We start from the raw sequence: 14,687 nt of genomic DNA, 5'->3' as shown, positions 1-14,687 counted from the left end.
TTCAGCTCATGAGTTCATTCTCACTTGAAAATTCAGTTTGAAATACAAAAGACATGAAGGGCTTTACCACTAAGCTAATAAATTGCTAGGAAAAAAAAATGTTGGTGGTTTCAGAGCATATAATTTTCAAAGTCCAATGGACATTCCTTTTCTTTTTGAGCAGGGAATGGGAGAAAGCATTCAAAAATTTTGTGGTTGTGCTGAGTTTAGACTTTTGTAACAGGAACACTGGAAAGTGACATGCAGTTCTTCTTTGTCTGTCTTCCCAGTCAGAGAGCCTGGTATAAGAGGTGAATAGATTATGCATGTATAAAATATTTTATCACTTTGCTAGCATCAGTGAGACATTTATTTAAGAATCCTTGAGCAGCAGCACAGTTTCATCGTGATCTCTCTCTCTCCCTCTCTCTCTCAAAAGATGCTTAGACACTAGGTAAGTTTCTAGCAATTTAAAAGTATTTAAGAGTTAATTTAGCTGTTTCCTTCTCCTCTGCATGTGTTCTCGTAGATGGATTCTGGGGTACAAGGAAGAAGGATGTAGTAAGGCAATTTCCTTAAGTGAACAGGCAGACATAAGATTTTCTAATTAACTCCTCTCCCCTATTTTAGCTTATGCAGATGTAAGTTACCTAATTGCTACTTTATTGGCTCTGCATAGATTGGTTGTCTTCTAATGGCATCTGTATGTTTTTTGCTTCACTGACATTATAGGACTCATTGCTGTGATCTATATAGGAAAGCTATATTGCCTGAGCTTGAAATAGGAGAAAATGGCATACTAAAACTTCAACATACAATATCTTATTTTTTGCTGTTTAGTGTAAGAACTACAACATGCAAAGCAAGTAACAATCTGAGTCAAATTTAACTGCATCTATAACAGGCTGATTCACCTGTCTGTTCGTACACATGATGCCAATGGTGCTGGAGCATACAATTGGTTTATTTTGTTTTGAGAAATAATATGTGCAAATAATCTGACTAATGCAAATATTCCACAACTCAGAACATTTTAATGCTTTGGTAATGTCATTAGTCATTCAGTACCTTCCTTTCCTTTGTCTTATTTTAGCATCTCCTCCTATTATGGTTCAAAATTGGAACACCATGAATAGCTTTCCCAGATATAACAGCAAAATAATAACAGAGGACAGAAAAGTATGTGTTTGAAGAGGTAGAAAGGAATCAGGGATGTTAACATGACAACAAAACAAAATAACTCTATTGGACAGAAGTATGAAGGGGAGAATGAGGGTGAGGCATGCAGCATTATGAGTATTAGTAAGAACGGGAAAACACTGTGTTTCAGTAATAAAACATGCTGAAATTGAAGGTATTTTGAGCTCCTGGCTAGATGGGATATTAAATGCAAGTACAGTTATATTTGATATAGTGTAGAGAATTTATGAGATGGAAATATCTGGGAACACTGTTGAACAGAGGCCCTTTGATAAGGAGGGAACTGGATCCTTCCTAAAAGGAGGAAAAAAATCTGCATGGAAATGAATTATATGGAGAGATGGCATTCCTGGAATAGGAAATTTGGATATGGAGGAATAAGAAGACACATAGAATCACAGCAGTAAGGAAGTGATTTTCAACAAAGCCATGAAAGAACAGAAATCAGAAGTTACAGGGAATAATGAGGTTATGAGTCATGCTCCTGTCATGTGCTACAGGCAGTGTGACTCTATAGGACTGAGTAATAGCATCACATAATTTTTTGAAGAATCTGTGTACAACACTTAGTATTTACCAGTTACAGAGAAAGACATCGATCTAGATTTGGGACATGTTGATTTTTAAAGGTGTGTGTTTAAAGACAGACTTAATGAGAAAGCTGTTAATTTTTTTAGTTCATTGATTTATATTACTCTAGTAACACTGATACTTCTGGTCTTTAGTAATCACTTGAAAAACAAGTTGTCTGTTTAGCAAGCAGCTCAGTAAACTTTTTTATTGTTTTTCATATATTATTGTTTCTCCACTGATAATTTAACTTGGTTCATTTTTTAATTTATTTTCTGACTTCTATCAGCCATCAATCTTTCCATCTGAACTGAGAATGAATGGTTTCCTCCAAAGAAAATTATAATTCAAACTATTAAATTCAAGGACATGTAGTATTCAAAGAAGAGGGTTGCTTTTGTAAGTGACTAAATACATAAGTGAAGCTGAATTTTCCAGTAGCCACAAAAACAGTTTATTAAGACTATACCCTGTAGTGAGGGAAGGTGTTAGCTTTTTTCCTAGAGTGTAATGTCTTAGAATTTATAGAACAAAAACAAACAGAATATTTATAAATACTTGTAAAATGAAAACAAATGTGAAATCTGTCATACTGAAGTAAATTTCACATCCCACATATAAACAAGGGATATCAGTGCTCTATTGATCCTCAGGCCTCTTGATTAGAACATGCAAGAAAAGTGCCTTGACACAGACAGAGAAATTTCTTCAGGAAGAAATGAGCGCCAGCTTATGTACAAGAAAATACTCTTTAGTGTTAATTAGCTATCTGCTGCCAAATCATTGTTCATCCTTACTATGCTTAGGTTAGACCTCACTTAGCCTGACAGCCTTAATAATCACCTTTCATCTAAGTAAGAATATGATAAAACCACTGACTAGCTCCATCCCAAACACACAGCTCCATCCAAAAAAAAAAAAAAAAGGCGAGTGAAGATACATTTCTGGCCAGTGTTTTGCCTGAAGTCATAAAATCAAGAAGTACTGGTTAAATGGCAAAGTCAAACTAATGTGCATTGAAGTGCATTCCCTTCCTTAGTCATGCTTTTATTGCCATGTACTAAATTAAATCAAGGTTTTTGCTTACAGTTTGCCTCAGCTGTTGTACCTGGGCATAAAGAAAACCTCCTGGAAAATGGGAGTGCAAAACTTACAGGCTGATTGGGTGTGGTTTTCTCAGAATGAGACAGGTAGCAAAACTACATTTTGCCCTAAGGTAAAAAGGAAGCTAAAGGGTTTTTAGGTGCATGCTGCCTAAAAAGGTCTTGGAGCAGTAAACAAAACTTGCTTTACTGTTTGATTTATGCTGTGTTCAGTGAATCAAAGCTTTATTTGTAAAGAGGACTTCATCAAGAGAGTAATGCCTGACTGAATCATCATTTTCTCATCCTGAATAGAATGACTCACAAAAAAACTGAGTTTTGCTAGCTCTACAAAAGAAGAGATGATAGAATATCAGCTACAATATTGAACTGCAGCCTCTTAGGACTTTTCTGACCCAGTTTTGGATTTCAGTTTCAAGTGAGTTCTGTCTGTGCTGATGGAAATCCTCCCTGATACTTCAGACCTTCTTGGAAAAACAAACAAACAAATGAAACCACTAGCTTATATGTTCAAGTTATCTTGGGGCTAGAGTTTATGCTTGAGCTTAAACTAATGGATTCCCAAAAAGACTTTTCTGTTGTCCTTCCCATTGAACTTATTAAGGAGTATAGTACTTATTTCCAATCCAGGATGATGATACAATGATAACTCGTTCGTACCTGAGGTTCTGCTACATACGGTAGCACAATTAGATCAAGCCATTCAGCTTGTTAGTCTTGAGCCCTATCTCAAGAATCAGATTTCAAAGATCCAATGTGATACTAAACATTTTCCAGAATCCTTTAGGAATGCTAGGTTCATAATATTTAGTCCTTGATGCATTTCAGAGCAGTCTCAGTCCTCTGCTTGTCCTCACTGTATAGTTCTGTGTTTAGTGTCTGTCATTAATACACACTCGCTATCATGTGCTCTGGTTGGCAGATATGGTCTTTTAACATGAAGAGAATGCTACTGCATGCACTTAGTTTTGGGAGCAGAGGAAAGGTCTCCAATCTTAAGAGAAAGAGCAGTCACCATAAGAACACCTTCACAGAATTCTAATTTGGGATGAAGGGAGGAAGGAAGGGAGGAAGGGAGGGAGGGAGGGAGGGAGGGAGGGAGAGAGGGAGGAGGGAAGGAGGGAAGGAAGGAAGGAAGGAAGGAAGGAAGGAAGGATTGAAGGAAGGAAGGAAGGAAGGAAGGAAGGAAGGAAGGAAGGACGGAAGGAAGGAAGGAAGGAAGGAAGGAAGGAAGGAAGGAAGCGATGAAGGGAGGAAGGAAGGAAGGAAGGAAGTAAGGACGGGAGGGAGGAAGGGAGGAAGGGAGGAAGGGAGGGAGGGAGGAAGGAAGGAAGGAAGGGAGGGAGGGAGGGAGGAGGGAAGGAAGGAAGGAAGGAGGGAAGGAAGGAAGGAAGGAAGGAAGGAAGGAAGGAAGGAAGGAAGGAAGGAAGGAAGGAAGGAAGGAAAAGAAAGAAAGGAAGAAAGAAAAACCCACAACTGTCAAGGTGGGCTACTGTAACTTCTATGTCTCCATTAAAAGAAAATTTCCTGTTACATACAGATCAACCCTATCCAGCTATGTTAATTACCACCCTCTTGAACCTTACTTTGCACAGTCTGTGCTTTTCTGCTGGTTTGAATTTCATGCTAAATGTAAGCTGTGCTCCTGTCTTCTTGCCTAGAAAATGACAGAGCAATACCAAAAGCACTGCCAAACTCAGGGAAAAAGGCACAGGTTGTGAAGTAGCCATTTGAGGATGGAAACTTTGACTTTTGTTTCCAACTTAAAGAATTGCTTCTGATTATCAAGATAAAATGCATTTTTGCATTCTTTTTTAAATTCATTAATTTTACACACACACACACATGCACACACACAAAGATACATTTTCAGATATAATTTCAGAAAAAAAAAAAAAAAGGAAAAAAAAAAGAAAAAAAAACTCTCTTTGTAGCATAGCTTAGACAGCCAGCATAGGTAGAGAAGGAAAATTGGCAGCTGCTTGTAAATTAAGTTGAATTTGAGTGTATTACAAAGATACCAAAACATCACAATTGCTTAAACAGCAACTACTTATTCTGGTAACCTTTCTCTTGAAAATGGTAAGATGTGAATCACATTCTGGTCATGGGAATGACTATGAAAAAGCAACATTTCCACTGTGTGAGTTCACACATGGGTATACACACAGAGGTTATCCTCAAATGTTCACATAATTGTTCTGAAATTTCTGAAAGTCATCCAGAGTAAGCCTAGAAGTAATGCTGTCTATCTCAGCTAACCAACCACTACAGTACCAACAGAGAATATTTCAAATGATAGTTGTCACAAATACTCCATAATATATACTCCAATATGTTAACTTTGTTTATTACTGCATAGTTATTAAAAGATTTCAGAAATTCAAACAGGAACACATTTTTTCGTAGTCTGTAAACAGAAGAAGAAACAAAATGCATTACCGAGAAGAAAATGACTAATCTCCAGAATAAGTAAAATGTAGAAAAATATTTTACTTTAAAAATTAGTGCTGGGTACAAAATTCTTCCTTAGTTCTCTTTTATATTCTTTGTCTAAGTATGTAGTTCAAAAACATTATTTAGGCAATTATGAATTGCTTATTCTGTACATTACATGTTCTGTGAACTACTATGGACCTATACTGGGATGTGTGAGTAAGCGTGTGTGTATGCATAATTTATGATAGGTTTTATTTAATTTTATCACTTCTATTTTATAACATTGTTTGGTTAACATAATTTTGTTATTGTATTGTAATGCCAAACAAAAGATATTCATAACACATACGGAAGTATCATTTTAAAGCATAGGCAAAATCAGAAATTAGATTTTAATTTTCAGTATACAATCAAATCAAAAGCAGTTTTCTGTAGAATAAGATATTTGTTGATAGTTGGTCTATGCTGCTTATAATAGCATTGATCTTCACAGTCTTACATTTAGAAGCCATTTTTATAGGTATTTTACAAATTAACAGAGGATGAGATTAAATGTCATTTTGTTATGGCAAAGAGTTTTTTCATTAATCTGTTACAGTAATAAACATGTTGATTATGCTTGTTAACTCTTAAAGACTGACCCTGTCTTTCTAGAAACCACAATACAACTATGCTTCCACAAAGCCACTTCATCGCACAAAGTGAAATAAACTACTGTTTTGTTTCATTATTACTAGAGCAAAATTTGCAGGGAGAAGACTTTCAGGGCAACTTATGTTTTACTGTCAGAGTATATGTTAGATACAGAATCACAGAATCACAGAATGGCCGAGGTTGGAAGGGACCTATGAAGATCATCTAGTCCAACCCCCTGCCTTGCAGGATCACCTAGAGCACATTGAACAAGATGGCATCCAGACCCATTTTGAGTAACTCCAGAGAAGAAGACTCCATAACCTCTCTGGGCAACCTCTTCCAGTGCTCAGTTACCCTCACAGTAAAGAAGTGCCCTCTCATATTCAGCCAGAACTTCCTGTGCTTCAGTTTGTGCCCGTTGCCTCTTGTCCTGTTGCTGGGCACAGGGCAAATAGAGACCGTCTCCATCTTCTCGACACCATCCCCTCAGATAATTATAAACATCGATGAGGTCTCCCCTTAGTCTTCTCTTTTCCAGGCTAAACAGGCCCAGTTCTCTCAGCCTGTCCTCATACAACAGGTGCCCCACTCCTCTAATCTTCATAGCCCTCCTCTGAACTCACTCCAGTAGTTCTATTTCCCTCCCGTGCTGGGGAGCCCAGAACTGGACACAATTCTCCAGGTATGACCTCACCAAGGCTGAATAGAGGGGGAGGATCACCTCCCTTGACCTGCTGGCAACACTCTTCTGAATGCACTCCAGAATATAAAGAGATAGCTGTTTAAAATTGCACAGAAAGCAAGAAAAGAAAAGAAAAGAAAAGAAAAGAAAAGAAAAGAAAAGAAAAGAGAAGAGAAGAGAAGAGAAGAGAAGAGAAGAGAAGAGAAGAGAAGAGAAGAGAAGAGGAAGAGAAGAGAAGAGAAGAGAAGAGAAGAGAAGAGAAGAGAAGAGAAGAGAAGAGAAGAGAAGAGAAGAGAAGAGAAGAGAAGAGAAGAGAAGAGAAAGAAGAGAAAAAAGAAAAATCCTAAATATTGTAGCAAGTAAATGATCTGTGCTTATGTAATTTCATGCTTACCATACTTACCATGAAACCTTATCACAAAGATCAAAAACTAGAATCATGGAATCATAGATTCGTAGAATAAAATATCCTGATTTGGAAGGGATCCTCAAGGATCATCAAGCCCAACTCCTGGTTCCACACAGGACCACCCAATAATCAACCTGTATCTCTGAGAGCATTTTCCAAATGCTTCTTGAACTCTTTCAATCTCTTTCAGGTTACTGCAATGTAGCAAAAAAATAGGCTTATTCTTAGCATGGTATTTGTAACCTGTTTACCAGGAGCACAAGCTCTCTCACTCAGAGACTGTCCCTGGTTTATTTAGGATTTCCCAACATTGAGTCTGTTTGGCTTATATCTTTTACTATTGAAACTATTTTTTTTTTTCTCTTCAACATGTAAGAGCTCCAGCAGGGGACTGATTTACTCAACAGTCCACTGCAACTTGGAGGATGCAGTGAAATTATTTGAAACTAGGCTTCATATATATTCATATATTCCATATGTATCTATGTATAAGTAGGTTTGTACTCATTTCATGGGATTATTCTCGATTTCTGACAGTAGAATAAATTGCAGATCAAAAAAAAAAAAAACTTTAAAATCAAATTTCAATATAATTTAAATCTTACAAAAATGAATTGATGTTTCCATTAAGCAATATTAAAGACATCTTTGAACTTTTTCTAATTTGAGTACAAAGACCCTATTGCCCTAATGTCAACTAACATAGCACAAAATTAAAATACCAGATTCATACAAGAAATTACAAATGGGGAATTGCTCTTGATCTATGTAGGAACAGATTCAGAAGCAAAGTTTTATTCGAAATGGTCATAATAAATACAAACTTTCAAAAATGCAATTATAATGATATAAAACCATGTCTGTCTGAAGTATGAAAAAGGCATAGCTTCCTCGTAATGAAGTGGAAATTTAGTTTATCACGAAGATTGATGCTGCTGGAGTTAATTTCACCTGAAATCTGAAAGGTAAGGGATTTACCATAAGAAGTACTGGAATATAGGGACAGTTGCACCCAGCCTAAGATCTTTTTCAGAAAGTTTATTGGGAATTAGAAATGTCCACATAGAAGCCTGTCTCCCAGTCCCTTTTTTTTCCCCATGCCATTTAATTTCCCCATACCATTGTCTAAGATTTGATATCCAGATTCTGTAAAGAGAAAGAGTATGAGTCTTTGGCTGCTGACTGTAGAGGCAAAGGGCAAGACCAAATCTATGCACTGCTGAAGAACTTAAATTTTTTTAGCTGAACTTTATGTTGACCTTTTCAGACCTGTATTTTGTGAACTAGGTCAACTGACTTAGTGTGAGATTTGTCCTAGCACTGAATGCCCTTTTGTTGCTTGCTGGTGGTACAACTAGGAAATGTTTTTCTTATCATGTGAGAATGTATTGTTATGCTGTTAGAGAAATATTTAGAGCATATGAATTAATGAAGTTGTGATAGAGCATACAAACTCCAGCAGGATTTGGGAGAGATGGGGTAGAACTGGTAATTAAGATGCCTCACAAACAAGGGTGTGTAGGTCATCAGTTGAGCTTGTTGAACTGCCTTGCCTAAGGAGGGTGAGGTTTTGTTTTGTCACTGACTGGATGTGATGTTAAAAAAAAGTTTTAAGCAGAGTGCATAAATGGCCTTAAATTTCCTCTTGAAAAGGACCTGTATCTGGCCAAGGATCACTGAAGTTTTTATAGTTACATCTATGAATGAATTAGATGTATGGACATGCATGTGAGCAATATTAACACTTCTCCGGTTTGCTTTGAGATATTTTTGGTGCAACTGAGGCCAGAAAACCCAGCCTCTCTTTTTGTTTGTTTGTTTTGTTATTGTTGCTTGTTTGTTTGCTTTTTAAGTACCATAGTGATTAAGACAAGAAGTAAGACAAGTGATTTGTGAGTCAAATCTTCACTTTTAAAATCAGTTTGAATTTTGGCTGAGGAAAGGTGGCTTTGAGCATGGGTCATTACCAAGACTTTTAGGGTTATCCTCTAATTGCAGTATTCCACCTGAAAGACACACTTCTTGAAATATTATGGTCAAATCATTTTTTCTCTCTATTCTTGCTATGGCCCTGAATGGCTTTTCACAACATTCAGATCATAACAAACTGTGCTATTAATTACTTTGAATATTTTGAGCAAGTCCAGATAATTTCCTTAAGATAACTTCAGTGAAAATTAACTCAATGCACTGAAACTGGCACAGTAGCTGTTTTTCTTTCTCTATTTTTCTCTATCTTATTGGGAAATTTTAAAATTAGTAAACTGCCAAAAAATCTTTGCATACTTTGCAATTCTAAGCAGATCCCGATAAGTACAGTAACTATTACATATGGTTATATATATATATACTGTGAAATAATCAAATACTGCAGATGGTAAATATGGAGTAATATGGGGTAATATGGAGAAATATCAAATACTGTGGAAGGTAAATATGGAGTAAATTTTAAAAGATTAATGGTAATGCTATTGCTCAAAAAGCATGGTGTAAAAAAAAAAAAGCTTCAAAAAGTCAGTAAGAGTGAATTAAAATGACAATGGAATATCAAATAATAAGGCTAAATCCTATTAGTTTTATCTTAAAGCACCATCATATTCATTCATAAATAATACATTTTATTAGGGACATAGGAATAAAGAAGAATTTGGGGAAAGTATGTTAAGTACTCTACAGGAACAAAACAAAACAAAACAAAACAAGACAAAACTGTGTATGATTAGCCTCAAGTTCCACAGTGATCTCTCTAAATTGACTTCAGAGAAGTTGACTTCAGAATTTGAGTGGCTGGAAAAAGCACATGTGCACACATATATGCACACTCACACAGAAATTTGAAGTCAATTCTGGAGGCAGTTTCTATGCTTTCACTACCTTGGTACTTAGAAATAGTTCTAGAAATTGCTGCTGAGATGGCTCAGACATTCTTGGAGAGATGCAATCACACATTTCCTGAGCTTGATCTTGTAAGAGAATATAACTGTACATACGGGCTCCAATTGTTATTCATATATTCATTGTGTTGTACTGGTTCATTTCTGTCAGTTGTTGACTTTAGGATTGCAATGATTTATTTGTTATTAAAAACATTATATTTCCAATCAATAATAAATATAATATGGGAAAACAAACAAGCAAAAGAATAAACAAATAAACAAAAGAGACCAGAAGTCAGTGTCTAGACAAAGGTATATCTATCTTTTAACAAAATCTGTCATAAATAGAAGAGCGAAGGACCTCATTCCTAGAATCACAGAATCACAGAATCACAGAATCATAGAATGGTTTGGGTTGGAAGGGACTGAAAAGATTACCTGGTTCCACCCCCCCACCATGGGCAGGGACACCTTCCACTATGCCAGGCTGCTCAAAGCCCAATCAAGCTTGGCCTTAAACACTTCCAGGGACTGGGCATCCACAACTTCTGGGCAACCTGTTCCAATGCCTCACCACCCTCTCAGTAAAGAATTTCTACCTAATATCTAATCTAAATCTACCCTTTTAGAGTTTAAAGCCATGACCTCTTGTCCTATCTCTGCACTCCCTGTTAAAGAGTCCCTCTCCAGCTTTTTTTGTAGGTCCCCTTTAGGTACTGGAAGGCCACTATAAGGTCTCCTTGGAGCCTTCTCTTCTCCAGACTGAACAACACCTGCTCTCTCAGCCTGTCTTCATGGTAGAAGTGTTGTAGGTCTTCTCTGGACTCACTCCAACAGGTCCATATCCTCATGCTGGGGGTCCCAGAGCTGAGCACAGTGCTCCAGGTGTGGTCTCACAAGAGCAGAGTAGATGGGAACAATCATCTCCCTTGACCTGCTGGTCATGTTTCTTTTGTTGCAGTTGGCTTTCTTTTAATAGAGTTGGCTTTCTGGGCTGCAAGTGCACATTGCCAGTTCATGACAAGCTTCTCCTCAAACAACACCCCCAAGTCCTCCTCAGGGCTGCTCTCAATCCATTCTCCACCCAGCCTACATTTACACTTGGGATTTCCTCAACCCAGGTGCAGGACATTGCACTTGGCCTTGTTGAACTTCAAGAGTTCAATCCTATTTCTAAAGATACATGTTATTACTGGCTTCTGAAATTCTAGCCCATCTGCACTAGGGCTTAGAGAGAGATTGAGAATGAATATATGGTGAAGAGAGATTTAATGTTACAAACAGAAAATATGAAGTTGATGTGAAAGAAACATTCTAGATTTTGATCTGATCTTCTTTCTTGTTTTGCATATTTTGAATAAAATCTCTATAGATCAGCACAGGAAGAAAAAATGGTGCAGTTTCTGTAAACAGCTTTCTAAAATATATCTCCTTGAAGAGCAGTAATTTTGGAAATGAATGGCCAATATTCCTGCTTTAGTTTTGCTTTGTTCTTAGAGATCATTCTTTAGTCATTCTCTTCATTTTCATTGCTATAGACTGAGCAATAGTTAAAATGTTGAATATTTACTTATGTTCCTTCCAAGAAATTACTTATGAGAGCATGTGCTTCCCAATAAAAGAACTCTTATGCTAACTTAATATATTAGTACTTTTACAATAAGCAAGTTTACCCCTAAGTGCTAATGCTTTGTGTGTCAGCATGCCTTTCTCTCTGTGGCTGACCCAAAAAGCTTTAAGTCTGCTTCTCTTCCAGCTGTCTACTCAAGTTTTATCATTGTAGATGAAAGATGCAACTGTGGAACAGGCTTTTATTCCAACATTAAACTCCTCAGTTGGTCATACCAAGATTTTGATCAACAGATTTAGAAAATATTTAAATAATGAGATACGTTGTTGAGTCAACTCTCTGGGCTGAATTTTGTTTTATTTTCATCATCAGTTAGCACAGACTGCAATCAGTTTAATGCTTTCCTAAGAACAGTTCTGAACTATTCTTAGGACAATGACATAAGCCTTGGGTGCATTTTTCCTTTTCAGAAGAATCGTGAGAGGTGAACCTATAATATCCCCTAGTGAATATAGTTATTAGCAAAGTATATGAGAACCTCTGAGAATTATGGACATAAAACAGAAGCTTTATCTTCTTAGGTCTTCCAGGAAGATTGTACTGAAGCTGAAAAGCTTTTAAAAATGACTGGGAATGTTACCTGAGAGTGATCTTAGAACAGGGTGGCAATGTGGGTGTAGGATTCAGGGAAGATTTTAAAGGTGAAAACACTGGTATTTTTCTCACTATCTTTCAGAAGATGGATGCTATTCTTTAATAATTTAAGCCCTTTTGCATTCTGGTATGTTTCTCACAGTGCTGCATCTTGCTCTATTCTATTCTATTTAGAGAACATCCAGATGGTCCTTTAAATTGTTTTGGGGAAAAGTAATCATTAGTTGAATCTAAGTGTTTTTATATAGCTGTCCATGAAGAAATGAGATGAAAGGCTAAAAGGTTATTAAAGCGGTCACTGTGTTTACTACAGTCCAGCAGGGACTGATATTTTATACAAACTTGAGAAAAATTACTGACTTTTACTTGCCTTCAAAAGGTATGAAGTATACTTGATAGTGATCTTATTTTTTTCCTAAAACTTGAAAGAACTGTTGTTATTACATTACTTACTTTTTAGTTCCTTTATGTATTTAGAAACTTTTTAACCATGCGGTTGATTTCATCTGGGCCTCTCTCCCAAACGTCACTCTACTTACTAATTAACTTTAATGTCAGAATTCTAGCTTTTTGTTTTATTATGTTAGTCTGGTATAGCAAAGTTGTGCCACAAGATAGATTTATAAAACCTCAAGTAGATCTCAGCAGATGCTTTTGCTGCCAGGTGTCAAATTTATTCCTATCAGTGTGTAGCCAATACTTTGTTAGAAGTAAAATTCAGACCACATTCCCCCTTCCCCCCCACCTTGTAGATTTCAGCCTTTTTTTTTTTTTTTTAATAAAGGGGTTAAGACAGTACTTTCCTTTGATGTTTTACTTACTGCGCTACTATCTGCCATTCAGATACTATACTCATGACAAGAGAATATGGCCTAGTACAAATCCATTCCCCTTTTCTATTACATAGCAGGTTTGATGTAGACATGAAATACAAATTGCTAATTTGTATTGAGCTGTGTAAAATTAATTATCTCCAAATGCAGATTTAAATTAATTTTTATTTAAAGATCTCTCCTCTTTCAGCTTCCTCTGGGTTTAAGAAAGCAATTAATTTTTTTTTTTTTTTCAGAGCTGAAATGATTTTATAAAGCATGACTTTTTTTTTCTAATATAAATATTCTAAATATATTCTAAATGTAAAATATTCTAAATATGAATATTTTGTATTTAGCTATGCTGAAATTTTGTTTCTCTGTCTATCATAAACCATAAACATGAAAGAAACAGCTACTGACCTAAGGAGATGAGTCAGCAGACATAACAGGGGAAAGAATTAAAAAAAATAATTATGACTATTAGTGACATCTTAGAAGAGCAAGTGATCATGACACGAATGAGGAAAGGAAAAAAAACAAATAGAAGAAGTGAAAGGGTAATACAAAGTAAAGACAGAGTAAGAGATATACTTTGCTTTCTAAAGACATTTATCTGTATCATAGGAAAACAAAAACAAACAAGGAAATACAGGGAAACAACAACAGAAAACAAAAAGATAGGAATTCAGAAAGTGCATTGGTAGAATGAATTATTGCATCTCAGCTGTAGACAAGTCTTGAAACAGAAGTTTAAAAAATGCTTCCTAGATTTTACCCAGACAATTTTTTGGCCATTTCTGAAAAATCCAAATGACTATATTAATTTTCAGTGGCTAAACATCCAAACTGTTAAATGATTTTTTGAAGCAAACTAAATCTTTGCCTAATCACTTTGTTTTCTCACTAATTTTAATTGGTCTGGTGTTTCTGGCATTATTAATAATTTAATTTTTATTACTGTGTAGAGCCTGTCTAATGATAAATGGCAGAATGATGGTTTCAAGGCAACTCAAGATGTCTATGGATGAAACCTTTGCTGAATGACCTATGCTACAAAGGACAGGAGAGGACAAGATGCAGAAGATTATGCACCTATTAATGGGTTTGTTCTCATTTTTTCTCTTATTCTAGGCACATTGTAGCAAAGACCTATGTATGGGCTATGCATATATGAACTAAGCTATATACTGTGCATATTATGCCTGTGGAAACCTGGAGAAGCTGTGCCCTTGTCAGAAGACCATCAGCTATTGACTTACTACACACTTGAGTGAGAAAAGAAAGGGGAGGAAAAAAAAGAAAAAAAAAAAAAAGGAAAAAAAGGAAAACAGGGTAAAGGGAAATTGCTATAAAACTGGTTGTATGATTCTTCATCTGTTTTGAAGCTGCAGAATGCCAGCTGATAAGCAGTCATATCAGGATGCTGAGTCCAGACTTTGACTAGGAAGTTTGACCAATATAAAAATACCAATCAGCGCACAGTTCTTCACTGAGCATTAGGCAAGGCAAAAGCCATTATCAAAACAGTAAACTATATGATCTGTTCCTCTACTCTTTTTTATTGGCTCATATTCAGCCATTTTCACTAAAAGAAGAATTTGAAGATACCCCATTCTGGATTTACATATTTATGTATAGCATTTATGTGATATTCTTTCAAAGTGTGGTTGCAAAGTTCAATCAAACCCTGCTTTTAGGTTTTAAGTTCCGTTGTGAAAGCATTTTAGCCACGTGTGAAATGCTCTGTCTGAGCC

The 14,687-nt window shown here is 36.1% G+C and overlaps 1 long non-coding RNA gene across 1 annotated transcript in view; it reads left to right on the top strand.

Annotated features, from left to right (window-relative positions):
* Positions 1–209: 209 nt before the first annotated feature.
* The window catches only part of LOC121069498, a 33,892-nt gene continuing 19,414 nt past the window's right edge, over positions 210–14,687 (top strand). The window contains exons 1-2 of the long non-coding RNA XR_005819458.1: positions 210–290; positions 13,899–14,035. This is a non-coding gene — a long non-coding RNA (uncharacterized LOC121069498). The remainder of the gene's footprint in view (positions 291–13,898; positions 14,036–14,687) is intronic.

Source organism: Cygnus olor, chromosome 4, assembly GCF_009769625.2.
Source record: "Cygnus olor isolate bCygOlo1 chromosome 4, bCygOlo1.pri.v2, whole genome shotgun sequence".
Lineage (NCBI taxonomy): Eukaryota > Metazoa > Chordata > Aves > Anseriformes > Anatidae > Cygnus > Cygnus olor.
Note: the sequence above shows the minus strand (reverse complement) of the source record. Positions and strands in the feature narration are given on the sequence as shown.